Genomic DNA, 27,622 nt, shown 5'->3' with positions numbered 1-27,622 from the left:
AAATTCAGATATAAATTCTGCCCACCTGGTAAATTTGGAAAATTTTTGGGCTTTTCTTAACATATGAAATAATGCCATGTTATCTACCCTTAGTACAAATTTTTTGTGTTTCAGATAATATGAAAAATTTTCTAAGCAAAGGATAAGAGATTTTAATTCATGCTCATAAATTGTTCTGTTTTTGGAACTTTCTGGTATCTTTTTAGAAAAAAAAGCAACTGGTTGGAGTATCCCATCATCATCCGGTTGCATCAAACAGCCCCCATAACTTTTAAGTGACGCATCAGTATTAATACAAACGTTCTTTCAAAATCTGGAAGTGGAAAAATTGCATTCTCCATAAATACCCTTTTAATTTGATTAAAACTATCTTCATGAATAGTTTCCCATTGGAACGGTGTTTTTGGTGAACTAGTTAAGTTCATACAGTGGTGTTGCTATTTCAGCGAACCCTGGTAGCCACGTATGAAAAAAATTGAAAAACCCCAGACAACGTCGCAATGCACGTAAATTTTTGGGACGTGGTAAATTCTTAATTATTTCAATCCTTTCAGGATCTATTTATATTTTGTGATCTTTAATTAAAAAACCGATAAATTTAATTTCGTTAGTCATAAATGTACTTTTCTTTTTTGAAACTGTCACCCCGAATTTTTTCAAACGTTCAAAACCAGTACGTAAATAACGTAAATGAGTTTCAAAATCCTTACTTATGACAATAATATCGTCAGCATAATATTCTAGGCATTTGCCTCGCAAATCTCCTAATATACATTCCATCATTCTTGCGAGACAAGCTGTACCTATGGTTATACCAAATGGAACCCGACAATATCTTAATTGTTGCGTTGGCGTAAGGAAAGCAGTAAGATCTCTACTTTTTTCGTCTAATAAAACTTGGTGAAAAGCTTTTCTGACGTCGAGAACCGAATAGACGTTTCCCCGAGAGAGATACGAAAGAGATTCTTGCATAGGTTGTGTTGGGTATGAATCATACACGATCTTTTTATTCAGTTGAGAATAATCTACTACTAATTGTTTATTTTAACCTTTCCCCTTAACTATAAATGCAGGACTCGCATAAGGAGAATTACACGGTTCAACGAGCTTTGCGTCTATTAATTCTTGAACGGCATCGTCTATTTCCTTTTGTTTCTCCTTCGGTGCATAATAAGGAGGTTTACGCACGGGAATAGTGTCTGTAACATGAATCGTATATTTCCACCCGTTGAAACATCCTACATTTTCAGTCACTACCGTATTATAAGAATATAACAACTCACCAAGTTGTTTTTTCCAGTAGTCCTCATTCTGATTTGTTTGGAGGTTGGTGCTGCCTACTTCACATTGCACTCCTGACTCAGTCCCGAAGTTGAAATTTGCCTGCCCAGGTGTTGTAGCTCGATGAAAGCGAAAGTTTTCCCGGTGCAAGTTTGGCTGTCTTCTTCTTCTTCCGCCACCTGTTCCGTAGCGTTGCCCCGCTGGAGTTGACCTTGGAGGCGTAGTACACGGGACTTCCTGATGCCTGGAATATTGCTGTGAATAACTTGTCTGTAACGAATTAAAGTCTGTAAACAAACTGTTCAAATGCCATTTTATCGGTATTTTCACTTACGCGTACGGAACCGTAACGCACTTTTGTTGAAAGTCAAGAAGAACATTATTGTTTTTCATAAAGTTTACACCAAGCAACTATGTCCACTGGAAGGTTTTCATATAAATAAGCCCATATAGGCCAAGTCAATGTTTCAAGCTTTACAGTGAATTGCACTACCTTTTTAAGGACGACGTTCTGTTTTCCTTGTGTTATCTTTAAATAACAATCTTGGACATTAACTGGACACTTTGAACGTAACAAATTAAATGTTTTATTACTAATTAAGTTTTCTGTTCTTCCGGTATCAAGACATGCTTTAAAATTTATCACTTTGTTTAATGTACTATCTACAAAAACTGCAGTGGCTTTTTCACTTTTTTCTGGCGTTTCTTGAACACGCGTGTTTTGTAGCAAGTTAGTATTACGCGAACCGTAGTTGCATTTTTGTGAGACTGTATGTCTTGTACCACACTTATGACAGAATTTGGGGACATTTTCCTTAAAATAAGTTACATTCTTTTCTTCCCCCTTTTCCTTTTGTTGTTGGAAACTTCGGTAAAAGTCACTTTTTACCGTGAGGTGCTTTTGTAGTTTTTCGAGTATTATCTCGAATTGAGCATAAGTTTTTGGAATTTCTAGAAACAGTAATCTTTCTGACACATTTGGGAGTAAATGGGATTCTGTCCAATTCATTTGCAGTAACAACGCACAACGCTTTCCATCGAAGAAAAACTGGAGTGTGGATTCCGTCTATGATTGCTTGCACAGCACATACTGCTGGATAATTTCGTTCCTGGCTATTGACGTCACAAAAACGTCCAATATATCATTTACTAGCAGCTGCCATTGTACACCTTCTCGAAGATGTACGTACATCTTCATGGTACCTCACTGTCCCGGGTTCGAACTTTTATTATCTCACGAGTCTTAACACACTTCTGTACCGTATCGCGGCCTCAACATTCTCTCTCCAAAAAAATCTTGAGGCGAACTCTCTATAGGTTTCTAACGCATACTGTCTGTAACAAATCTTGGCGGGTACTGTCATTGTCCTCGAGCTATTTACAGAAAACTGTAGGTTTTCGGTGGATCACGTGTCCCCCTATATGTGTGTGCGTATATATATATATATATATATATATATATATCAGTGGCGTAGCGTTATAGTACGCCCGTACGCCCGGCGTTCCCAGATTTAACATTTCAAAAATGCGTAAATGCTGTAAATATAAAGTAAAACGTGACTAATTTCATATATGTTGACCTTCATGGCATAATAATAGCTATTTTTCGCGATCCGCTTGCAACGCTCCACTAACAACACTCGTTCTAGCATTTTTTTTTCAATGCCTTTACTGGCCGTACGCCTAACAGGTTCGGCGTAAAAACTCTATCTTCCTTGCTGCGTTTCGTGAGGGAAAGCTTGGATCTCTACAGTACGGGCGTAAATGCTCTCTCATACACCAGCGTACGGAGCAGAGGGCTATGCTACGTGATTGGTTCATGTGACCCTTCCTGCCTTCTGAAGCAGACGACAGCGGTAGAATTCCTACCTAGTTCTTCGCGCTCATGCAACTCGTGCTTTGTGATGCTACAATACGCAATATTGACTGACGTAACTTTACCAAACTCAAATATACCACTTTTTAATAGCCACTCTATTGTATAATTTATCGCACGAAGAGCAATCTGCATTAAAAACTAAAAGATCAACACAGGTTTTGTCAAATAAGTTGGTGAAGTCCTCGTGGTAGAAGTCCAGCCTGTGGCTGCTCTACCACTTAACCCGCAAAACTATTTTTATTATTATTATTATATCGTTTGTATCTAACTGATTAATATTGTATCAATGGAAGTGTTTAGCATTCATTTGAAATTTCTTAACATCGAATGGTCTCTGGACAAAATTATTTTAAAATGTTTATCAAAATTCTCATGATGTAATAAACAGTGGTCTGAATTACTAATCGGCACTGTTACGTCAGTTGGGTGTACGATAGTTGGATCATTGACCCACCTCCGTGTCAGAGTGTTTTGCACAGCAGGCCAAGACGACAGTGACCCCTGATTCGAATCCCGGCGTCAGAACGGGTGTTCTTTGTGAGTGTCCCTTCTACAATATCATCACTCATATTCGTATTCGTGATTAACCAAAAGTGGTAGAAAAGCGAAGTATAATAAACCAAATCAATCAGTAGTTGGATTTCCACAACAATGACGTCTATTGTTGTGCAGAGGCGCTTGTGATTCAGGTAGGTTTTAAATGACTTGCGTCATGCAGAAAGGTATAAAAAAAGGTATACAACACCAGAGTTCAAAACATTTGTGACATAGTGAGGGACCTAATTTTCTACTAAAACATGCATGGATGATGTTTTATTGAAAACCCAGCTGACTACAGGCAAATAAACAATACCTGTGGTGACTAATACCATAAGTAAATTATTAAGCAAGAAAGGGCCGACCCTTCCTTCGGACTTGGCGTTCCCACCCGAAATGCCCATGCTACGCCACTGATATATATATACACCCCTATGTATGTCTTCAAATCTTCGCCCCCAAAAGATATTACCAAATGCCCCTCCTCCTCCTACCTACCTTTACACACACACACACACACACACACACACACACACACACACACACACACACACACACACACACACACACAGTCTCAAATCAAATGGTACACGTGAGAGTTTGTGTGTGGGGCGGGTAAAGGCGGCGCAGCGCGGTGCTGATCATATCACCTCCAAGATGGCAGACATCGAAAAAAATGTGGGGCCTTACCGTCACATATCGTAAATGTACGTACGTACCTTCATGGCACAGTGATACATGCACAGCGAACTTTACTTTTACTTGCGTTCAGGTCGCAGTCCGGTCTTCCGGGCGTGGGTTCGAATCCCACTCCTGACATTTTTGCCACCATAATCTTCTTCGTCTTCCTTTCAACAATTATACTTGGGAGTGTTACTGAGAGAGACGCTGTAGAGTCAGGATGGCCGAGCGGTCTAAGGCGCTGCGTTCAGGTTCGCAGTCCGGTCTTCCGGGCGTGGGTTCGAATCCCACTCCTGACATTTTTGCCACCTTAATCTTCTTCGTCTTCCTTTCAACAATTATACTCGGGAGTGTTACGGACAGAGACGCTGCAGAGTCAGGATGGCCGAGCGGTCTAAGGCGCTGCGTTCAGGTCGCAGTCCGGTCTTCCGGGCGTGGGTTCGAATCCCACTCCTGACATTTTTGCCACCTTAATCTTCTTCGTCTTCCTTTCAATAATTGTACTCGGGAGTGTTACGGAGGGATACGCTGTAGAGTTAGGATGTCCGAGCTGTCTAAGGCGCTGCGTTCAGGTTGCAAGCCGGTCCTCCGGGAGTGGGTTCGAATCCCACCCCTGACATTTTTGCCGCCTTAATCATCTTCGTCTTCCTTTCAACAATTATACTTGGGAGTGTTACTGAGAGAGACGCTGTAGAGTCAGGATGGCCGAGCCGTATAAGGCGCTGCGTTCAGGTTGCAACCGGTCCTCCTGGCGTGGGTTCGAATCGCAATCCTGACATTTTTGCCACTTTAATCTTCTTCGTCTTCTTTTCAACAATTATACTTGCGAGTGTTACGGAGAGAGACGCTGTAGAGTCAGGATGGCCGAGCCGTCTAAGGCGCTGCGTTCAGGTTGCAATCCGGTCCTCCGTTCGTGGGTCCGAATCCCAATCCTGACATTTTTGCCACCTTAATCATCTTCGTCTTCCTTTCAACAATTATACTTGCGAGTGTTACGGAGAGAGACGCTGTAGAGTCAGGATGGCCGAGCGGTCTAAGGCGCTGCGTTCAGGTCGCAGTCCGGTTTTCCGGGCGTGGGATCGAATCCCACTCCTGATATTTTTGCCACCTTAATCTTCTTCGTCTTCCTTTCAATAATTGTACTTGGGAGTGTTACGGAGAGAGACGCTGTAGAGTCAAGATGGCCGATCGGTCTAAGGCACTGCGTTCAGGTCCCAGTCCGGTCTTCCGGGCGTGGGTTCGAATCCCAATCCTGACATTTTTGCCACCATCTTCTTCGTCTTCCTTTCAACAATTGTACTTGCGACTGTTACGGAGAAAGACGCTGTAGAGTCAGGATGTCCGAGCGGTCTAAGGCGCCCCGTTTAGGTTGCAGTCCGGTCTTCCGGCGTTGGTTCAAATCCACTCCTGACATTTTTGCCACCTTAATCTTCTTCGTCTTCCTTTCAACAATTATACTTGAGAGTGTTAGTGAGAGAGACGCTGTAGAGTCAGGATGGCCGAGCCGTCTAAGGCGCTGCGTTCAGGTTGCAATCCGGTCTTCCGGGCGTGGGTTCGAATCCCAATCCTCACATTTTTGCCACCTTAATCATCTTCGTCTTCCTTTCAACAATTATACTTGCGAGTGTTACGGAGAGAGAAGCTGTAGAGTCAGGATGGCCGAGCGGTCTAAGGCGCGGCGTTCAGGTCGCAGTCCGGTCTTCCGGGCGTGGGTTCGAATCCCACTCCTGACATTTTTGCCACCTTAATCTTCTTCGTCTTCCTTTCAATAATTGTACTTGGGAGTATTACGGAGAGAGACGCTGTAGAATCAGGATGGCCGAGCGGTCTAAGGCGCTGCGTTCAGGTCGCAGTCCGGTCCTCCGGGCGTGGGTTCGAATCCCACTCCTGACATTTTGCCACCATAATCTTCTTCGTCTTCCTTTCAACAATTATACTTGGGAGTGTTACTGAGAGAGACGCTGTAGAGTCAGGATGGCCGAGCCGTCTAAGGCGCTGCGTTCAGGTTGCAATCCGGTCCTCCGTGCGTGGGTTCGAATCCCAATCCTGACATTTTTGCCACCTTAATCATCTTCGTGTTCCTTTCAACAATTATACTTGCGAGTGTTACGGAGAGAGACGCTGTAGAGTCAGGATGGCCGAGCGGTCTAAGGCGCTGCGTTCAGGTCGCAGTCCGGTCTTCCGGGCGTGGGTTCGAATCCCACTCCTGACATTTTTGCCACCTTAATCTTCTTCGTCTTCCTTTCAACAATTATACTCGGGAGTGTTACGGAGAGAGACGCTGTAGAGTCAGGATGGCCGAGCGGTCTAAGGCGCTGCGTTCAGGTCGCAGTCCGGTCTTCCCGGCGTGGGTTCGAATCCCACTCCTGACATTTTTGCCACCATAATCTTCTTCGTCTTCCTTTCAACAATTATACTTGGGAGTGTTACTGAGAGAGACGCTGTAGAGTCAGGATGGCCGAGCGGTCTAAGGCGCTACGTTCAGGTCGCAGTCCGGTCTTCCGGGCGTGGGTTCGAATCCCACTCCTGACATTTTTGCCACCTTAATCTTCTTCGTCTTCCTTTCAACAATTATACTTGGGAGTGTTACTGAGAGAGACGCTGTAGAGTCAGGATGGCCGAGCCGTCTAAGGAGTTGCGTTCAGGTTGCAATCCGGTCCTTCGGGCGTGGGTTCGAACCCAATCTTAACATTTTTGCCACCTTAATCTTCTTCGTCTTCCTTTCAATAATTGTACTTGCGAGTGTTACGGAGAGAGACGCTGTAGAGTCAGGATGTCCGAACGGTCTAAGGCGCTGCGTTCAGGTCGCAGTCCGGTCTTTCGGGCGTGGGTTCGAATTCCACTCCTGATATTTTTGCCACCTTAATCTTCTTCGTCTTCCTTTCAATAATTGTACTTGGGAGTGTTACGGAGAGAGACGCTGTAGAGTCAGGATGTCCGAACGGTCTAAGGCGCTGCGTTCAGGTCGCAGTCCGGTCTTCCGGGCGTGGGTTCGAATCCCACACCTGACATTTTTGCCACCTTAATCTTCTTCGTCTTCCTTTCAACAATTATACTTGCGAGTGTTACGGAGAGAGACGCTGTAGAGTCAGGATGGCCGAGCGGTATAAGGTGCTGTGTTCAGGTCGCAGTCCGGTCTTCCGGGCGTGGGTTCGAATCCCAATCCTCACATTTTTGCCACCTTAAACTTCTTCGTCTTCCTTTCAATAATTGTACTTGGGAGTGTTACGGAGAGAGACGCTGTAGAGTCAGGATGTCCGAGCGGTCTAAGGCGCTGCGTTCAGGTCGCAGTCCGGTCTTTCGGGCGTGGGTTCGAATTCCACTCCTGATATTTTTGCCACCTTAATCTTCTTCGTCTTCCTTTCAATAATTGTACTTGGGAGTGTTACGGAGAGAGACGCTGTAGATTCAGGATGTCCGAGTGGTCTAAGGCGCTTCGTTCAGGTCGCAGTCCGGTTTTCCGGGCGTGGGTTCGAATCCCACTCCTGACATTTTTGCCACCTTAATCTTCTTCGTCTTCCTTTCAACAATTATACTTGCGAGTGTTACGGAGAGAGACGCTGTAGAGTCAGGATGGCCGAGCGGTCTAAGGCGCTGCGTTCAGGTCGCAGTCCGGTCTTCCGGGCGTGGGTTCGAATCCCACTCCTGACATTTTTGCCACCTTAATCTTCTTCGTCTTCCTTTCAATAATTGTACTTGGGAGTGTTACGGAGGGATACGCTGTAGAGTTAGGATGTCCGAGCTGTCTAAGGCGCTGCGTTCAGGTTGCAAGCCGGTCCTCCGGGAGTGGGTTCGAATCCCAACCCTGACATTTTTGCCGCCTTAATCATCTTCGTCTTCCTTTCAACAATTATACTTGGGAGTGTTACTGAGAGAGACGCTGTAGAGTCAGGATGGCCGAGCCGTATAAGGCGCTGTGTTCAGGTTGCAACCGGTCCTCCTGGCGTGGGTTCGAATCGCAATCCTGACATTTTTGCCACTTTAATCTTCTTCGTCTTCTTTTCAATAATTGTACTTGGGATTGTTACGGAGAGACACGCTGTAGAGTCATAATCGCCGAGCGGTCTAAGGTGCTGCGTTCAGGTCGCAGTCCGGTCTTCCGGGCGTGAGTTCGAATCCCACTCCTGACATTTTTGCCACCTTAATCTTCTTCGTCTTCCTTTCAATAATTGTACTTGGGAGTGTTACGGAGAGAGACGCTGTAGAGTCAGGATGTCCGAACGGTCTAAGGCGCTGCGTTCAGGTTGCAATCCGGTCCTCCGAGAGTGGGTTCGAATCCCACCCCTGACATTTTTGCCGCCTTAATCATCTTCGTATTCCTTTCAACAATTATACTTGCGAGTGTTACGGAGAGAGACGCTGTAGAGTCAGGATGGCCGAGCCGTATAAGGCGCTGCGTTCAGGTTGCAACCGGTCCTCCTGGCGTGGGTTCGAATCCCAATCCTGACATTTTTGCCACCTTAATCTTCTTCGTCTTCCTTTCAACAATTGTACTTGGGAGTGTTACGGAGAGAAACGCTGTAGAGTCATAATGGCCGAGCGGTCTAAGGTGCTACGTTCAGGTCGCAGTCCGGTCTTCCGGGCGTGGGTTCGAATCCCACTCCTGACATTTTTGCCACCTTAAACTTCTTCGTCTTCCTTTCAATAATTGTACTTGGGAGTGTTACGGAGAGAGACGCTGTAGAGTCCGGATATCCGAGCGGTCTAAAGCGCTGCGTTCAGGTCGCAGTCCGGTTTTCCGAGCGTGGGTTCGAATCCCAATCCTGACATTTTTGCCACCTTAATCTTCTTCGTCTTCCTTTCAATAATTGTACTTGGGAGTGTTACGGAGAAAGACGCTGTAGAGTCAGGATGGCCGAGCGGTCTAAGGCGCTGCGTTCAGGTCGCAGTCCGGTCTTCCGGGCGTGGGTTCGAATCCCACTCCTGACATTTGTGCCACCTTAAACTTCTTCGTCTTCCTTCCAACAATTGTACCTGCGAGTGTTACGGAGAGAGACGCTGTAGAATCAGGATGTCCGAGCTGTCTAAGGCGCTGCGTTCAGGTCGCAGTCCGGTCTTCCGGGCGTGGGTTCGAATCCCACTCCTGACATTTTTGCCACCTTAAACTTCTTCGTCTTCCTTTCAATAATTGTACTTGGGAGTGTTACGGAGAGAGACGCTGTAGAGTCAGGATGGCCGAGCCGTCTAAGGCGCTGCGTTCAGGTTGCAATCCGGTCCACCCGGCGTGGGTTCGAATCCCACTCCTGACATTTTTGCCACCTTAATCTTCTTCGTCTTCCTTTTGTAGAGTAGATTGATTCCTTCAACGCCATACTTGGTACGAGGCCTATTATTTTTATTAATTTAAGAACAATAGAAAACCTATTTTGACGATGTTTTTGTCAATTTTATACTAATCTGTGTTTTTTCATCTCGTACTTCGTACGAATGTCCTCCTCCGTAGTCGAGCGGGTTAAGGCGTTCACTCGTCTTGAGTTCGTTCGCTGCGGGACGGCGTAGGTTCGAATCCGGCTCTGGTCGGAATGTATTCGGCCTACGTATAGGGCCGGTTGCAACCCACCATCGTGAGGAAATTGGGGAGCTCCGAGTGAGTGAGCGTAACCTGGTCAAGAAGACCTACAATAACGGCTGGGGGTTCGTCGGGCTGATCAACCGTCACCCCAACACTGGTCTGAGAGCTCCACGCTATAACAGGTGACGGCGGAACAGTATGGGAGGGAGACCAGCAGTCGGTAGGTAAGCCAAAGCTCTTCAGGGCTGTAGCGCTGTGGGTTTAGTTTAGTTTACTTCGTACGAATGGTACGAGGCCTATTGTTTTTATTAATTTAACCACAATGGTAAACCTATTTTGATGATGTTTTTGTTGATTTTATACTATTGTAAATCTGTGTTTTTTCATCTCGTACTAAGTACGAATGTCATAAATTCTTGCGAGTTAAAGTATGTAATGCCTACACCCACGCACACCCACGCACACCCACACACACCTACGCATACCCACGCCCATGCACGCTTACACCCACCTACACCTATTTACTTCCGGTCCACTTCCGGTTTACTTGACAGACACTTGTGAGTTTTTCCAGTTTTTTTTTAAGTATACACCCACGCACACCCACGCACACCTACACAAATTTACTTTCGGTCTCCTTCCGATCTACTTCTATTGTCTCTGGAAATTCTGTATAAATAACATAGCTGAAAATTTTATCGTAATAGCTAAAACTAAAACTAAACCCACAGCGCTACAGCCCTTTGAAGGGCCTTGGCTTACCTAGCGACTGCTGGTCTCCCTCCCACACTGTTCCTCCGTCACCTGTTATAGCGTGGAGGTCTTAGACCAGTATTGGGGTGACGGGTGATCAGCCCGACGAACCGCCAGCCGTTGTCGTAGGTCTTCTTGACCGGGTTACGCTCACTCACTCGGAGCTTCCCAATTTCCTCACGATGGTGGGTTGCCACCGGCCCTATACGTAGGCCGAATATATCGTAATAGCTACAATTATTTTATCTTGAAGAGGTTTCATGTCGTTTTTCACACAGATTGAATTTGTATGAATTTGTATTTGTATTGAATTTTGTATTTTTTTATGTGCTAATCACAGGGTGATATTTTCTACTATATGTGCTTATTAATTTTTTATACTTAGTACAAATATATGTTTTATATATAAAAAATAATAGCTAATATAAAATAAAACGTCATGAATATTTTTGGGTTTAAGAAGCAACAACATAATCAGCCTGTAGAGAGAATTCAAGTGAACATGGATGTATTTAGTTAAATTTATCATCAATTGAAAGGGTTACTTCTTGTTCACTTGAATAGTATTTGGTCTCATGTTGACGAGGATAACGGAAAGCACTTATTTGTATTTAATAATAACTTATCATCATATAAGTTATCTGTTAGTGGGAAAATTCAAATAAACGTTTCACCACCCAATGCGGCAGTTTTGCACATAGGTCGAAATTTGTATAGAATTAAACATAGTACATTACTTCCTGATACGTCTTATGATGTGGAAGCTGGTGAATTTTTGTATGCTGAGATAATTGGAGAGTATGATAAATTGATTTCACTGTTTGTCGAAATAATAATAATCTATCCTCTTATTAATATATAAAATACCTAAACAAAAAAAAACATGGATATATTTGGTAATAGAAGGCGACAGGAGATTCCAGATAATTCAAGCGAGATTGCTAGTTTAGATGTACGTCTAAAGAAACTGAAATCAGATTTACTCATATTACAGAATTCGCTAAATCTTAATATTCAAGCAGAGATTACAAATCTTCAAACTCAACTGATTGATCCTATAGTAAAAACTGATGGAGAACTCAAATCTTTGCTTGAGAAATATACGCGTACTACTTGTAATTTAGCTTCAATAGATAATCTTCAGAACTTAGAAGAGAATATTGCCAACTTGAAAAAGAACTTGATAAATTTAGACAAATCCAGAGAACGAATACCGAACAGCTGAAACAGCAATTACATGACCAGGCAAATAGTATTCGTACGGAACTGCAAACCATCATCCAGAATATCAAAACAAGAAGAATATGAGCAGGTAAATGCTAGTATTGCTAAATTGCAAGAACAGTTTCAATCTTTCGAAGTTCCTACATTGCAAAGTACCAAATCTGAATTACAGACAGATGAACTGCATACAGCTATAACAGAAGTTCAATCCAAACTGCAGACATTGGAAGATTTTATCAATAATTTACCTTCATCTTCTGAATTAAATGCTATTGCTAGGAGCGTTGCCGGCATCAAATTGCAGTTGGAGACTTATGAAGATTTTTGGAAGATACAAGGTACCATAGCTCACATAGAAGATACTATGGCAACTATGAGAAATGGGCTAACAAGTGTACAGGAAACTGTGGAATCGAAACTGCCTGGCATTACTGATATCCTAGGTATAGTTCAACAGCAAGTTACTAAGCTTGAAAGCTTGAATACTGAATCAGAATTATCGCACTTCCATCATCTTATTGACGACATTTAGTGTAAATTAGAGACACTGCAACAGTCTACACCTACGCAGGATGATATAACGCAACTGCAAGAAATTTTGAAAAATGCAGCTGATGCAACAGAACTCGATGCTATAAAATTAACTCTCACCACACTTCAGAATACTGTAGCTGCTTTGCCTACTTCTCAGGAAATCAGAGCTATGAGGAGAGCAGTACATCGAATTTTAAAATCTGAAGATATCAAAAAACATTCAAGCAGAAATTGCGCAAATCAGAGAAACTGTTGCCACTCTCCCCAACAATCAAATAATTAACGAACTACATGCATTATTTACAGAAATCAGAAGTCAAGTACACGATCTTGCTACTCAGAGTTCTAAATTGAAACTTGTAAAAAATTTACAGGAGATTATTTCTAATATTACGTCACAAATTACTACTCTTGAAGCAAGTCAAGAATCTGCTTTATCAGGTTTTCCTACTCAACTTCACGATCTCAAAGAGGAATATAAACAACTGTATGTTGATGTAAAAATCAAAGCTAGCTACGATGAGTTGGTTCGTACTATCAACGAACACTTGGAATCGGTATTAAGCAGACTAGATAACGTAGATACTAGTCAATTTTATTCTATGGAAATTGTTAGGTTACAAAGTGTTCCAAATGCTTGAGGACACTGGACGTACGCCAATGCTGGTAATGTTTACAAATTATATCCGTACACTCAGGTACATGCATTTTTTGTCGATGGTAGTTTACGATTTCTGAAGTTTAGTTTTCTAAAACCTGGAACACATATTGAAGTTCCACAGTTTATTATAGTGCGAAAAGATGGTATACACAAGGCAGTTCAAATACCTATTGCATACTGGGATGAGTCTATCAATACATATAAAGTACATGACGACGAACAATTATCGGTTTTTGATATTGAAATTGGTGACAAGCTAGTATTTGACATAAAGCGGTTATACCCTGAGGACAATCCATTTTATGCGATATTCTCACTTCGAACTCGATGTCAAGACAAGATATAGTTCATGAATTACACAAACCAGCCCGTCGAAATTACAAGCGATTAAGCGTAGTAACGAAAGGTATAAATGATCTGTTCCAGGCTGATCTGATCGAGATGGCTCCTCCAAAAGGCACTTTAAAAAATTTGGATAAGATAAATCATGGTTACAAATATATGCTTACAGTTATTGATACTTTTAGCAAATATGCATGGGCTGTTCCCCTAAAATCCAAGACTGGTACTTGTGTTACCGAGGCTTTTAAGTCGATATTCAGTGAGGGAAGGATACCAAAATATTTACAGACACATAGAGGGAAAGAATTTTACAATTCTACATTTCTTAAGTTAATGCAACAACATAATATTAAACATTATTCTACATACAGTGATCTGAAAGCTAGTATAGGGGAACGATTCAACAGAACATTAAAAAATCGCATGTGGAGACAATTCACTCTACAGGGCAATTATAAGTGGGTGCAAATTTTACCCAAGCTAGTTCATGAATACAACAATGCAGTACACAGTACTATTTGCATGAAACCTGCTGAGGTAACCAAATCTGATGAGCAACAATTGATTTCTACAGTTTATTGTAAAAAGTATACATACACTACCAAGAAGCCAAAGCTTAAAATAGGGGATCAGGTAAGGGTCAGTAAGTATAAACAGTTATTCGAGAAGGGTTTTACTAAAAATTGGAGTACGGAGTTATTCTCAGTGGTTCAAGTTCTACCAGGGAATAGAAATACATACAGGGTGATTCTAAAGGTATAGTACAAACGAAAACCACAGATACCTCCCATGAAATAGAGACGAAAGATCCCCTTCCACTTTGCCAAGAGATGCCTCCGTGAGGAGCTAGACAACGCCGAAAACGTGTGAAAATGAACTTCACACCTCTGTACAGCCAGTACCAGTGAAGATACGAACGAACAAACGAAGTCAAAAGGAGGGGTGTAAGGGGTGACCTTCCACGTAGTACACCCAAATGTCAACCTCACTTCCACGTTAGTGCACCCTGGACTAAAGACTAACGAGGCTCTGGCGACTGGCCCCATGGCCAGTATAATTTTGTTTGTATTGTCCTGTTCTTTTGTCCTTATGTGTGCTGAGTGCCCCTTTACAGCCTCAGCTTTTAACGAAAGTCAGAACATTTTAATTGTTTTTAATTATGCAACGTTAGAGTTGTTATGTGTAATGATAAGGGGCTGGCCCCCGTACAATGTGACGGGAGCAAAATAGCCTAAGTGCTGACGCTCCCAAAATTTTAAATTCAAATCAAATCAAGTCAAAAGGAACACCAAAGTCGCCCATCGGAAAAACACTAGGCGGCAGCTGCGCAACGCATGCGCATGGGGTTCCACAAAGGAAATAGGAGTGTCCCGCAAGACAAGTGAAGGGAAAGGGTAGCGATCGACAACGGTAGGGCCAAAAGAAGCAATGAAGCATGAAGTAACAATTGCACAGCGGGAAACAAACACATGCAGCGCGTGGGGAGTCCCCAAACACAGTGGGGAGACACCGCAGCAAGAACAAAGCACGGTTCAACAAAAGAGAAAGAGGACCGGACGGGGAATGGTACCTGTCAAGGAGACAACAAATGCGGGACGAGGGATTCCCCGTAGCAGCACCGAGGGGATGTCACACAGAGGTCGTGCGCCAACAGGACAAACACAGCAACTACGGGCACAGGAGGTTTATTGCCACGCAAAGGTGCACTTACAGATAGGAATAGTACGTAGTAAGTAGTCGTACCCCGGACTGACGTTGTTACAAAAGTTGCTCAAATTGACGACCACCACATTCAATGCAGGCATTGCAGCGTCGCAGGAAATTCTGGCGAACCCTATCAAAAATCCCTGGCATGGTACACACCTCGGCCGATGCTGCAAGTATCCGCGGTACCAATGTTTCCTTGTCAGGCACCGGGGTCTCGTAGACCAGTGTTTTCACATGGCCCCACAAGAAGAAATCCATTGGTGTGAGGTCAGGCGAACGGGCGGGCCAGGGGACGGGGCCCTCTCTGCCGATCCAGCGCTGTGGGTAGGTACGGTGCAAAAGGGTTCGCACTGTGCCATCAAAATGTGCAGGCGCTCCATCCAATTGAAACCACATACGATGTCGCACGTTGAGGGGTACATCTTCTAGCAGCTCTGGAAGGACTGATGCAAGAAAGGTGCGATAGAGGCGGCCATTTAAATGTGGTGGCAGCAGGTATGGCCCGATAATCTGTTCATCGATGATACCTGCCCAGATATTCACTGCAAACTGGGTCTGATGGTGCACCTCGACTGCTGCATGTGGATTTTCATAATCCCACACATGGCTGTTTCGGCAATTGAAGATGCTCTCACGGGTGAATGTTGCCTCGTCCGTGAAAAGCACATGGCGCAAAAAACGGGGATCGTCGGTACAAAACTGCAACAGTCGTTGACAGAATTCCACACGTCGTGGGTAATCCCCAGCCTGCAACGCGTGGACTCGCTGTGGATGATAGGGATACAGCAGATCATCATGAAGGACACGCCACACTGTCGACTGTGATACTCCCACTGCACGTGCAATGCTACGGGTGCTAGTGGACGGTGTGTCGTCCACGCGAGCAAGTACGTCCTCCTCGACCGCCGCGGTGCGCACATGTCTTGGGTGACCGACATGATGGCCTGCACGTAACACACCCGATTCACCAAGGGTACGGTGCACGTTCGAAAACAACCTGCTGTCGGGTTGTCGCCTCTCCGGATACCGTCCGCGATAAAGGCGTGCAGCTGCTCGGCCATTGCCATCTGCAAGGCCGTAGACAAAATGCATGTCCGTCAGTTCTACAAATGTGTAGCGTTCCATGGTACGGTGAGGATAGTGCCAATTATGGAATACTGTACTGCAGTGCACAGGTGGCACACACACACACACACTGGTCACAACGGCTTCGAAACAACGTACTCAATTGTCGTACGTCAAGCACACCACCACCGCACCGGCTCTTTCACTGACACGCTCCCTGACGCTGCACTTCCAATCAGCCCACACGTCCGCACGGCGCTGTGGTACAATCAACTGACGTTCCTGAGCCACCCGTGCCTGTGCTCTTCACTACCTGACCACTGCCGTCAGGTGGGGCCATGTACTCTGGGGCCTTGTCATCGTGGAACACATGTAGCGTCCTTCATTCTTGCCCCATTCACCCACAACACGTACTTCGTCAGTCTTGCTCGAGCCGACGGGGAGCAATACGTACGATCGTGTGGTGTTTGTGTACACCAATGTGGGGTAACCCAGCAGTTGAACAGACGTGCATACCCCCACGTAGCTTCATTACACGATTGTCCCACGCAGTTTATCTGTCCAGCCTTGCTCGGCCCGGTCTCACACCCACGCGGCAGTGTGCGGCTGCGGTGGTGTGAGGCCACGCTTGGTTTCGGAGCGGAAGGCTGCGGCCGAGGAGGGACTCGAGTTGTTCGGCTGGGGTTGCGCTCGGAAGCAAGCAGCCGCGTCAGGTCAGGGATCGGTGGACCTGGTGATCGGGATGGAAACATTCCGACCTCGTCCATTAGTGTCGTCCACCGTACGGAGTGGTGGGGTCCGGACGACACTCCAGCAGCCTTTCACCCGCTCCCACCCAGCGATGTGCCTCCGGCTTCATTTCTAAGAGGCTGATTGGGCCCCATCACGACGTTTGTTACAACGTCAGTACGGGGTACGTGGTCCTATCTGTACGTGCACCTTTCATTAGCAATAACCTCCTGTGCCCGTAGTTGCTGTGTTTGTCCTGCTGGCGCACGACCTCTGTGTGACATCCCCTCGGTGTTGCTACGGGAAATCCCTCGTCCCGCATTTGTTGTCTCCTTGGCAGGTACCATTCCCCGTCCGGTCCTCTTTCTCTTTTGTTGCACCGTGCTTTGTTCTTGCTGCGGTGTCTCCCCACTGTGTTTTGGGGACTCCCCTTGCGCTGCACCGCCAGCGCCGCCATTTCTGCCCCGAACCATGTACGCGTCTGTTGCCTGTCGAGTGTCACGGACCACTTTGCTTGCATTCTCGGTGTGTTTTTACATCCTACGTCGTCCTCCCGTGGTTCTGCAACAACGCACTACTTTTCTCGACTGCACTGCTTCAGTCATGGTGTTTGTTTCCCGCTGCGCAATTGTTACTTCATGCTTCATAGCTTCTTTTCTCCCTACCGTTGTCGATCGCTACCCTTTCCCTTCACTTGTCTTGCGGGACACTCCTATTTCCTTTGTGGAACCCCATGCGCATGCGTTGCGCAGCTGCCGCCTAGTGTTTTTCCGATGGGCGACTTTGGTGTTCCTTTTGACTTCGTTTGTTCCGCCTTTCTATCTTCACTGGTACTGGCTGTACAGAGGTGTGAAGTTCATTTTCACACGTTTTCGGCGTTGTCTAGCTCCTCACGGAGGCATCTCTCGGCAAAGTGGAAGGGGAACTTTCGTCTCTATTTCATGGGAGGTATCTGTGGTTTTCGTTTGTATTATACCTTTAGAATCACCCTGTATATCATAAAAGATAATCATAACAAAATATTGAAAGGGCGATTCTATGAAGAGGAATTTAGTAAAACAAAATATCGAGATACATATCTAAAACTAAACCCACAGCGCTACAGCCCTTTGAAGGGCCTTGGCTTACCTACCGACTGCTGGTCTCCCTCCCACACTGTTCCTCCGTCACCTGTTATAGCATGGAGGTCTTAGACCAGTATTGGGGTGACGGGTGATCAGCCCGACGAATCGCCAGCCGTTGTCGTAGGTCTTCTTGACCGGGTTACGCTCACTCACTCGGAGCTTCCCAATTTCCTCACGATGGTGGGTTGCCACCGGCCCTATACGTAGGCCGAATAAAATATACGTATCTAATCGAGAAAATATTGAAGAAGAAAAATAATAAATTGTATGTGAAATGGCTAGGTCTGCAAGACAAAAGTTGAATAGAAGCAAACCAAGTGATTCTTTGACACCAACATGGAATGTGGTACAGCGTTTACCAGATGTAGTGGAATCTAATAAGAAAAATGGAGCGTTGTTACCTGTTCTGTTGTGGTGTTCGATGATATTATGCTAGAAAATCAGAATGAAATTAGAAATTTCTTTACACAGGGTCGTCACAAAGAAATAGACTGCTTTTATTTAGCTCAAACTTATTCCAAAATTCCCAAACAGTTGCTACGAGATAATACAAACTTAATCTGTTTGTTTCGTCAAGATCATACTAATTTGAAACATGTATACGATGATTATGTAGGAGGAGACTTAAATTACAACCAATTTTCAAAATTCTGTTCATCTTGTTGGAACAGCGACGATTTTGGATTTGTTACTATCGACATGACTCGTAAACCTAACAATGGTAAGTTTAGAAATAAAATCAACGACTTTTTAAACGTTGAAACAATATAAAATAACCATTAATCAAAAAAAAATATGACGAAACGTAAAATAGAAGATAATTCGAAATTACGAGAGTGCTTGTCCAAACGTTTCAAAGGCTGGAAATCAGAGAATCGAGGTTTTTACGAACAACACAAGCGTCAAGACCAACCTATTATCGATGCAATCAGTGGTCTCGGTAAAGAGATTAAGAGTGTTACAGAACAAAATAAAAACCTCATCAATGAATTGGTACCTCTTACTGCTAAAAATTATGCAGATTTTCCTCCTACGCCATTATCTAGTATCCACACTCCTCTAGTACTCAAGGAACCACCTGCTAAAGCAGCTATAAAAGAGTCAGAGAAAATCGAGTTTGGTCCCCTGGCAAGGGATTATTTGAGTACAGGAAAATTCGAAAAAGATGAAGTATTTGGATTGTATCCAACTATGGAGGGTAATGAAGGCGTAGTATGGAAAATTGGCAAGTCTAAAGTAACATTCGAAGGGGACAACATAAAAATTAATTTGAGTGGGAGAAACAGCTGGTACCGTAGGGCTATGGGAACTCATCACTAAGAAACAACCAAAACATTTTACAGAAGATGATTATCAAACTTACTCTGAAATTTTGACACTCTCTGATGCTTTGTATCAAAATAACGATGCTAGTCAAAAGCGTGTGTAATCGAACAGCGGGGATAAATACAAAAATCTGATTAAACCTATCTGGAATCTACTCAAAACCTATAGTGGTATAAAACAATGCAATACTCTACCTAAGCAATTTGTATGGGTAAACGATGTGAGAAAACTTATAGATAGGTTGCTTGTTATAGCAGGGGAGGAAAATGTTGGGAACAATAATTTCCACAATGAGAAAATGGGTATTGTAAACATGATTAGTGACAAATTAGCTAATTTTATTGTAAACGATCCTAAAGGCATAGGATACTTAATTAAAATTATCAATACTCTACCTGCTAGATTCTGGAATATATCAGAGGGTCAAGGTTTAGTGAATGATATTTTTAATAAACTTCCGTTCGAGTTACACTTATATGGTTACCAATATTGTGGTCCTGGTACAAAACTTGAGAAACGAATAGAAAGAGGAGACAGGGGTATTAATCCACTCGATGCAGCTTGCAAGGAGCATGATATTGCATACAACACACACAAAGATCTGAATGATCGTCATGTGGCTGATCAAAAATTGGAAGAGGCAGCTTTTGGAAGATTAACAAGCAGAGATGCATCGTTGGGTGAAAAAATAACAGCGTTGGGTACAACTATTGCTATGAATACAAAACAAAAATTAGGATGGGGTTCGTAATATAAATACACTGAAATATAATAATAATAACAACAACAACATGATGCAGATGACGTAGACTTACTGGGGGATGATGTGAATACAATTGAGAATAATGCTAAAATATTTTTCAAAACTGCTAAAGAGATAGGTTTGGAAGTTAAGGCTTGTCTGGACCTTTGGCATGCAAATGGGCGAATTTTTTTTCAAATTTTCCTCTCCATTCGAAAAACGTCTTGGATATTTCAAAATATGAAACATTACATCAGCTTAGAATTCCTTCTAGAGCACTGACGTGAATTTTCATGTAGTTTTCTTTCATTGTTTTCTAGATATTATCAATAGTTTAATAGACTTATGTAACCAAGTGTTAGGTAATAATCAAAATCTAATTATTGATAACAACTTGTTTGAACCAGTTTCCAAATTCAAATACTTAGGAGTAATATTAACAAATGAAAATTATATTAAGGAGAAAATAAAAAGTAGGCTTAATTCAGAAAATGCATGTTACTTCTCTCTTCATAAACTTTTGTCTTCTCGTTTAATATCTAAGAAACTAAAAGTTAAAATATACAAAACACTAATTTTGCCTGTAGTATTATATGGATGCGAAACTTGGTCCCTTACATTGAAAGAGGAACATAAATTGAGAGTATTTGAAAATAAGATCCTTAGGAAAATCTTTGGACCTAAAAGGGATGAGGAGACAGGTGAGTGGAGAAGGTTACATAATTTAGAAGTACATAATTTGTATTCATGTCTAGATATTATTAGAATAATTAAATCAAGAAGACTTAGGTGGGCAGGCCATGTGGCATGAATGGGAGAGGAAAGAGGAGTTTACAGGATTCTTGTTGGGAAACCTGATGGTAAGAGACCTTGAGTTGAGTTGAGTTGGTGTTTTAAGTCCACTTTATGCACAGTAAGGCTAATCGAGACTGGACCTACTGTTTTCAGTGGGATCCGAACCACTTGTGCCTCCACCGGGTATCGAACCCGGGACCCCTTGGTTACAAGGCGACGACGCTACCACTGCGCCATCGGGGAGGCCTGGTAAGAGACCTGTAGGAAGGCCAAGACGAAGATGGAGGGACAAAGTTGAGATGGACCTAAAGGAAATCGGTATTGATGGAAAAGAGTATATAGAACTTGCTCAAGATAGGGACAGATGGAAGGCCTGTGTTGCTGCAGCCATGAACCTGCGGGTTTAAGAAGGCTAGAGAGTTAGTTAGTTAGTTACAACAACATGAAACCAAAAGGAGTTGTGTACCAAATACCATATCACGATCTTATAAATTTAAAACTTAATTCGATTTTAACTAAAAATACAACAAGAAAAAAGAGGCAATGTATAGTCAAAGGGAAAGGAATGAAATTATTACTCAGTACGCCACAATTAAAACGATTGCAAAATGCAAGACAGAAAACGCACAGTGGTGGATTCATATTCAGCATTCCAGCTATCCTGGCTGCATTGGGGGCAGTTGGGAGCTTGGCTGGGGGTAGTGCTGCTATTGCCAAAACTGTGATTGATTCGAAGAAGAATAAGGCAGAACTAGAAGAGCAAAAGCGTCATAATCTTGCCATGGAGAAAAAAATAGGCAAAGATGTGAAGTCTAGAGCACTTAGAAAATTTTAAAAAAAAGAAGAAGCACTGACGAACCAAGACATTGAATCTTTAGTTAAAATATTTAAAATTAAACACTTCAGGGGGGTTTTCATGTCTCATTCTCTCCCTAAAGGTAGTCTTCACTCTCGAGAATGTGGCGTGGTGAATTTGGACAAGTCCGAGAACGTTGGTACTCACTCATTATAAACAAAATGACAATGCTTTTATTTTCGATTCTTTCGGAGGGGAACCCCCTACAGAATTAATTCGTTACTTGAAGCATGTTAAAATTTATTACAACGACGATCGTATTCAAGATTTCGATCAAATTATATGTGGCCATGTTTGCATTACGATGCTCAGAATTTTAAATAAAATATAAAACATCAAATTAAACGATTTTCAAAAAGCTGTTTATATATTAAATATGGGAATTTTCCATCTCTCCAGCGAGACTTTGGTTTTGAAACTACATCTTCACGATGATATTATCTATCCAAAATCCATAGCTCTGAGAGCATTCTACAGCATGTATCTGATTCCGAATGAAACTACCTACAACAATACTATATTAGTAGGTAATGAAAAAATAATTATTCCTCCTGGACAGTATAACTTATCTACTTTACAATTTGAACTTCCAACCACTGTCTTGCTTTCTCACAATTCTGTAACACACAGAGTGGAGATTGTAACTACTAATGAAACAGTGGACTTATCTACCATGGGGGAACTTTTAGGATTCGAGAACAATAGCAAATTAGAACCAGGTGTTAGGCACGTAGGTAAATTTATACCGAAATTCTTAGCTATAGAGACATTGACTATTCACTGCAACATTGCCAAAGGTATGATTATCAAAGCAGAAGAAAATTCGATTGGCAGCCACAAGGAGACAGGTATCACTGCTACATTTAAACCGAATTCGGAATTTATGGAACCTATCTTCTATTCCCCAATCCCACCAGTCTATTTCCCTGTTGCTATTGATAAAGTTAATTACATAGAGGTAACTATTACGAATGAGAAAAATGAGATCATCGACTTTGCCGGTGCTAATAGCACTGCGATAATAGAAATTAATATTTAAAATATATAAATAAATACCAAGATGGAAAATATCGAGAGTTATGAATTACAATCCTTCCCTCCAAACAGAAGAACATTTGCAAATTTGAATCAGCCCAACAAGGAGATACAGTATGACATCACAGTAGGGGATGGGTTCATTCATCCACATAGATCTGATCTGTATATAAAATTTGATATTATAAAACAAAGTATTGGTGAAGAATATCCCCTCCCTGGGGCTAATATAAAACTTATAGATAATTTTGTTCCATTCTTATTTTCTCAAATTGAAGTCAGAAAGCATGGTACAGTGATTAACAGGATTGATTGCCCTGGAATTACATTCACTACAGTAGGGACATTGAAACTGTCCAAATCAGAGAGTGCATATTATAAAGTTGGTGGATTCGAAGCTGGAACAAAAATTCAAGCAAAAGTCACACAGTACTGTTCCCCATGAGATTGCTATTTGGATTTTTCTCTGATTATAAAAAAAAATATGTGGAAAGGGGGTTTGAGTGTCATATTTCGCAGAGCACCCAATGATCATAATGCCATCATGAGATACAAAACTTCGAATGCAGATGGAACAGCCAATGAGGCTAGTTTACCCGAAGCTGCGAAATGTGTGATCCAGTCTATGGAGTTGCGAATGCCTATTGTTGAATATGAATCGAATTATGCTCTCAAATACAAAGCGAACATTTTGAAAACTCCTCAAATTCCGATTCAGTTTTATACTTATCAATGCATACAGAGGTCAGTGGAGGGTAAATTGTTTGAATTTGATCTTACTAATCAGTTCCAATCTTTGCAATATGACATGCCAGTGTTTGTCGCTGTGCTGTTTCAGACAGGGAGAGATGACAATCAGGAAAAGGATAGCAGCCAGTTTGATAATTGTAAAGTTAAAAATGTGTATCTTAAGAATGGCAGAAATGAAGTATTTCCTCGTGAAAATTACAATTTAAATATTGCAGATCAAGATTATTTAAATTTATATAAAGCTTACAGTGCATTTAAACGAGTAACTGAAGGTAGCATAGACATGTATTATAATCCAGATGAGTTCATAATTCACAGAACAATGATTTTAATCAATGCGTCACAAAGAAAATTGGTAGTTATAAATGATCGAACAAATATTAAATTAGTATGTGAGTTTCATGAAACTCTATCTGAAAATACTACATGCAGTGCAATTTTAATTGTGGAGAAATCATATATTTATGATGTAAAAAATGAAAGAGTGATAGAAAAATTTTAATAGTATAATAATAAATAATATATAAAAAATTAAACTACGTGTAGACTGCAATTATTATTAGCTTCTAAACTAAAGTGCCCCCAAGGCAAAGTATGGATTCCACACTCGAGAATACACCTCTTGTCGTCATGTGGATCCAGGGCTACTTTTTTTATTTTATTCGTTGTAATCTCATGGTTTGAGCTTTGTATTCTATTATCCTCTCGAAGTATCCTCGACTATGAACAAAGACAACAAATATAATCTTGGAATGTTAGTTTCTTTTAAACAGTATCTTTGCACGTTCCTTTTGCTTTCTTCGTGACACTGCTCTCTGTTCTGAATGTATACATCTTCGAACGCAAACCAGCGAACTCAACAACAATATCGCCGTTACACTCATCTTTGAACTTGCCGAGAACCTTCTTGTTGTGGGAAGGAATTCCAAATCTGTTGGGTTGAGGATAGGAAGAAGTGTCGAAATACCCAAGCATGGAAGGATGTTTAAGACCTTCGTAGAGGTTAGATGTTTGTATGTCATAAATGAAGCTAACAGTGTCCATGTACAAAATTGACAGTTTATCATTATAGAAAGGTTTCATAATATTATAGTGAAATTCGAACATGTACAGTTTTGACAAGTCGAGAACCGTTGCGCTAACGTAAATAGGTTTTCTGAATTTTATCAATTTTATATCTAGATTAAAAAGTGTTAAATTCTCATTGTAAATTTTTTTTCGTGATTTGAATCTAGCATCGGATACTATTTTTCTACATTTATTGTTATCCGAAACCAATTTTATGTCTACATGCTTTCTGATGTTCTCCATCGTCTATCCATAAACGGCATTATTCATTAGTTTATAAAAATCTTTACCTAATTCTGAAATGGCAGCTGTTCTGTGTCTCGTGTTGATCTCAATATAAGATTTTAACCATGCAGAGTGTTTGAACTTGAGAATTCTTCTCACATTTACTACATGAACACCCTTTCCAATCAAAAACTGGAGATTCTTGTAGTGGACGACATATCTCTCTTTTCTCTCTAGAGTTAACATAAGCTTGCTTTGATTAGAATCAGGTGGACATTTAATTTCTGGAGCCGGAGGCAAATCAGAAAAAGTAGTATGCAAAGTATTTGGAAATTCAATGTCCACCTCAATGAACAGATCAAATTCACGATCGTCGAAACAATTAATATCAATTGAAATCAGATCCAGCCACTCGAATCCTCCGTATGGAAGTTTCTGTATCATTGCAAACCCGTATAGATTCTTCACGTCAGCGTAAAATATGTAATTCGATGGTCGATTTGCATCGTATTGATTCTCAGACATGTGAATATTGTTTGCCTTTGCGTATCTCTGCGAACATTGCACCATCCCCCACGTATCCCCTTTCTATAAAAAGTAACATGTCCACGTCCGATATCAATTCCAACTTGATCCTTGTCTGGAGCAACATAGCAGACCACGCCAAACCTGGAAGGCTGTAGAAGTGTGCTGGATCTAATTTATAAATATTTATTGCTGTTTTTCTAAACACTTGGAATACATCAGCAAGTATCGTTACGTCTAATTTGAGATACGCATCGTGATAATCGCCAAGAGTATTGCATCTCAATTCCTTCCATATTCATTTTGCATGTTCGTATTCTTCGTTCGTGATTCCGGTTCTTTTCAGTTGACTGAAGAATTCTTTTTGAGATGGGAGAGTGTCATCGTCAAATTTAGACTCATCGGTTACATATTCGTAAGGATAAATGCCTTTACGTTTAATCAGCTCTAAGTGTACGTTTGGAAAACTAGCTTTTGTAATTTTAAACTGTTCGTCAGTAAGTTTACTCGCTAAAGCATCGAGACTTGCCGATAGGAATCTGAAAGAATCTAGAAACCGCATCTCTATGATTTCATTCGTTGCTGGAATCTTAACTTTCTTACTTATAGAAATATAACGCTCTTCGTTTTGAGCAAGAATATCTATTCTTTGCGTATCGTATCCAAGATTTCTAACTAAGAAATGGAAATCGTAATTGGATCCATTGTGGAAAAATATTGGTACGAATTTGGGCTTCTGGATCTTGAGGTTGCAGGTGTTACAGATTCCACTAATGTAGTTTCCGGTGAAGTGATTGTGGTGAAATACTTTCCGATTCTCATTCGTGAAATGTTGATCGCACACTGGACACGTCTCAATGTTATTGTAAGATTGAAGTTCATCGCTTGATAGTGGAAGCATTGATTTCGATTGACATAAGAAGCTGCCAATGTTCTCAACCTCCTCCACCATCTTCTTGAAAAAGTGTTCAATAACATTCGGAACGCGATATATATATATATGGCTTATCTATCCTATCTTGCCAAACAACAACGTATCCAAAACTATTTGGATCATGAACCTGGTACGGTGTTGTGGAAGACAATTCTGGATCCGGATCGCAATAAGACAATGGTTTGAGAAAAGCCTCAAAGTCCGCAATGATGATGGCCGGATGTTCCAACAATGCCTTGTGCATTTTAAATTCTTCCACTTCATTCGCTTTGGCATCAACATGCGAGCCGGTCTGTTAACTCCACAGTAGACTTTATGTTCAGCAAGTTTTTGTTTGGCAATTTCTTGATTTTTTAAATGTTGATAATAACCTTGGTTACGATCGTCGAATACGGTTAAACATCTTGGACAAACTTCGATGTGTGCATGATACTTGGTTGTTTGGCTTCTGATCAGGCGAGAGAGTAAACGAATTAGAGTGTAATGATGAACATGATCGTCAGCAATGAGAAGCAGATTGATTTCCATGGCTTCGTCATCAACAATATTACTTATCATAACAGAATGCACAAAATGCTTAACTGAAGTATACGAATATACATTTATCGCTAATAGTTTTCCTTCTCTATTTCGTACCCTGTTTTCAAACTTTGCTATGTCGGAAATAGCAACAGGGTATTCGATGCCTGTCATAGCATATTCAATCTCATCGATGTATTTCTTATAGTGACTAACTCGTTCCGGATGATCTATCCAATGAACCGGGTAAAGCGCTGCTAAAATTCACCACATGAAACACTTATCATCGGTGTTACAAATGTTCAGCACAGCTTTCTTATGCTGAATTCCTACCGGAAGTGGAACATAGCTCGAAGCAGAAAGAGGTGTAAATTTGTTTACATAAGCGATTAACCTGTGAGGATTTCCGCATAGAGACCAACCTGATCCTTTAGCCTCGAACTCATCGTGTTTCCTAATCAAATCACTAGTAAGATTAGAATAAAAAACGTTCAAAATATCGATGTCTGCCAAATAAGGAACTTGGTTTCTTGTTTTGTGAAAGAAAACATTTCTTGTACCATTGGGTTTCTCATATTCACAAATTAGATCAACATATACTTTTATGCAGTTGTTTTCTAGATTATTTTTCAGAATATTTATGATAGATGCTTTAATTTCACTCAAGAAACTAGAAATATCACAGCGTGGGTTCGAAGTAAAACAGAAATCCAAGAATTGGTTGTTGAATGCAGATCTAATCGGCTTTTGGTCATTAGACATCTTAATTTGTTTAGAAGTAGAAGCTTCAGTATCAGGATGATCAATTTTTCTTTTCA

General features: G+C 41.9%; 1 protein-coding gene and 10 non-coding genes across 11 annotated transcripts in view; all 11 read left to right on the top strand.

Moving 5' to 3' along the window:
• The window catches only part of LOC145990201 (uncharacterized), a 135,131-nt gene that overhangs the window by 4,301 nt on the left and 103,208 nt on the right, over nucleotides 1–27,622 (top strand). The window lies entirely within an intron of this gene.
• On the top strand, nucleotides 4,593–4,677 carry TRNAL-CAG (transfer RNA leucine (anticodon CAG)). Its single transcript has one exon. It is a non-coding gene; the product is annotated as a tRNA-Leu (tRNA).
• On the top strand, nucleotides 4,754–4,837 carry TRNAL-CAG (transfer RNA leucine (anticodon CAG)). The gene has a single exon. It is a non-coding gene; the product is annotated as a tRNA-Leu (tRNA).
• TRNAL-CAG (transfer RNA leucine (anticodon CAG)) lies at nucleotides 5,393–5,476 on the top strand. Its single transcript has one exon. It is a non-coding gene; the product is annotated as a tRNA-Leu (tRNA).
• On the top strand, nucleotides 6,028–6,111 carry TRNAL-CAG (transfer RNA leucine (anticodon CAG)). Its single transcript has one exon. It is a non-coding gene; the product is annotated as a tRNA-Leu (tRNA).
• Nucleotides 6,188–6,271, top strand: TRNAL-CAG (transfer RNA leucine (anticodon CAG)). The gene has a single exon. It is a non-coding gene; the product is annotated as a tRNA-Leu (tRNA).
• On the top strand, nucleotides 6,507–6,590 carry TRNAL-CAG (transfer RNA leucine (anticodon CAG)). The gene has a single exon. It is a non-coding gene; the product is annotated as a tRNA-Leu (tRNA).
• TRNAL-CAG (transfer RNA leucine (anticodon CAG)) lies at nucleotides 6,667–6,750 on the top strand. The gene has a single exon. It is a non-coding gene; the product is annotated as a tRNA-Leu (tRNA).
• On the top strand, nucleotides 6,827–6,910 carry TRNAL-CAG (transfer RNA leucine (anticodon CAG)). The gene has a single exon. It is a non-coding gene; the product is annotated as a tRNA-Leu (tRNA).
• TRNAL-CAG (transfer RNA leucine (anticodon CAG)) lies at nucleotides 7,946–8,029 on the top strand. The gene has a single exon. It is a non-coding gene; the product is annotated as a tRNA-Leu (tRNA).
• Nucleotides 9,224–9,307, top strand: TRNAL-CAG (transfer RNA leucine (anticodon CAG)). Its single transcript has one exon. It is a non-coding gene; the product is annotated as a tRNA-Leu (tRNA).

This window comes from Lepisma saccharinum, chromosome 7, assembly GCF_977018435.1.
Source record: "Lepisma saccharinum chromosome 7, izLepSacc3.1, whole genome shotgun sequence".
NCBI lineage: Eukaryota > Metazoa > Arthropoda > Insecta > Zygentoma > Lepismatidae > Lepisma > Lepisma saccharinum.
Note: the sequence above shows the minus strand (reverse complement) of the source record. Positions and strands in the feature narration are given on the sequence as shown.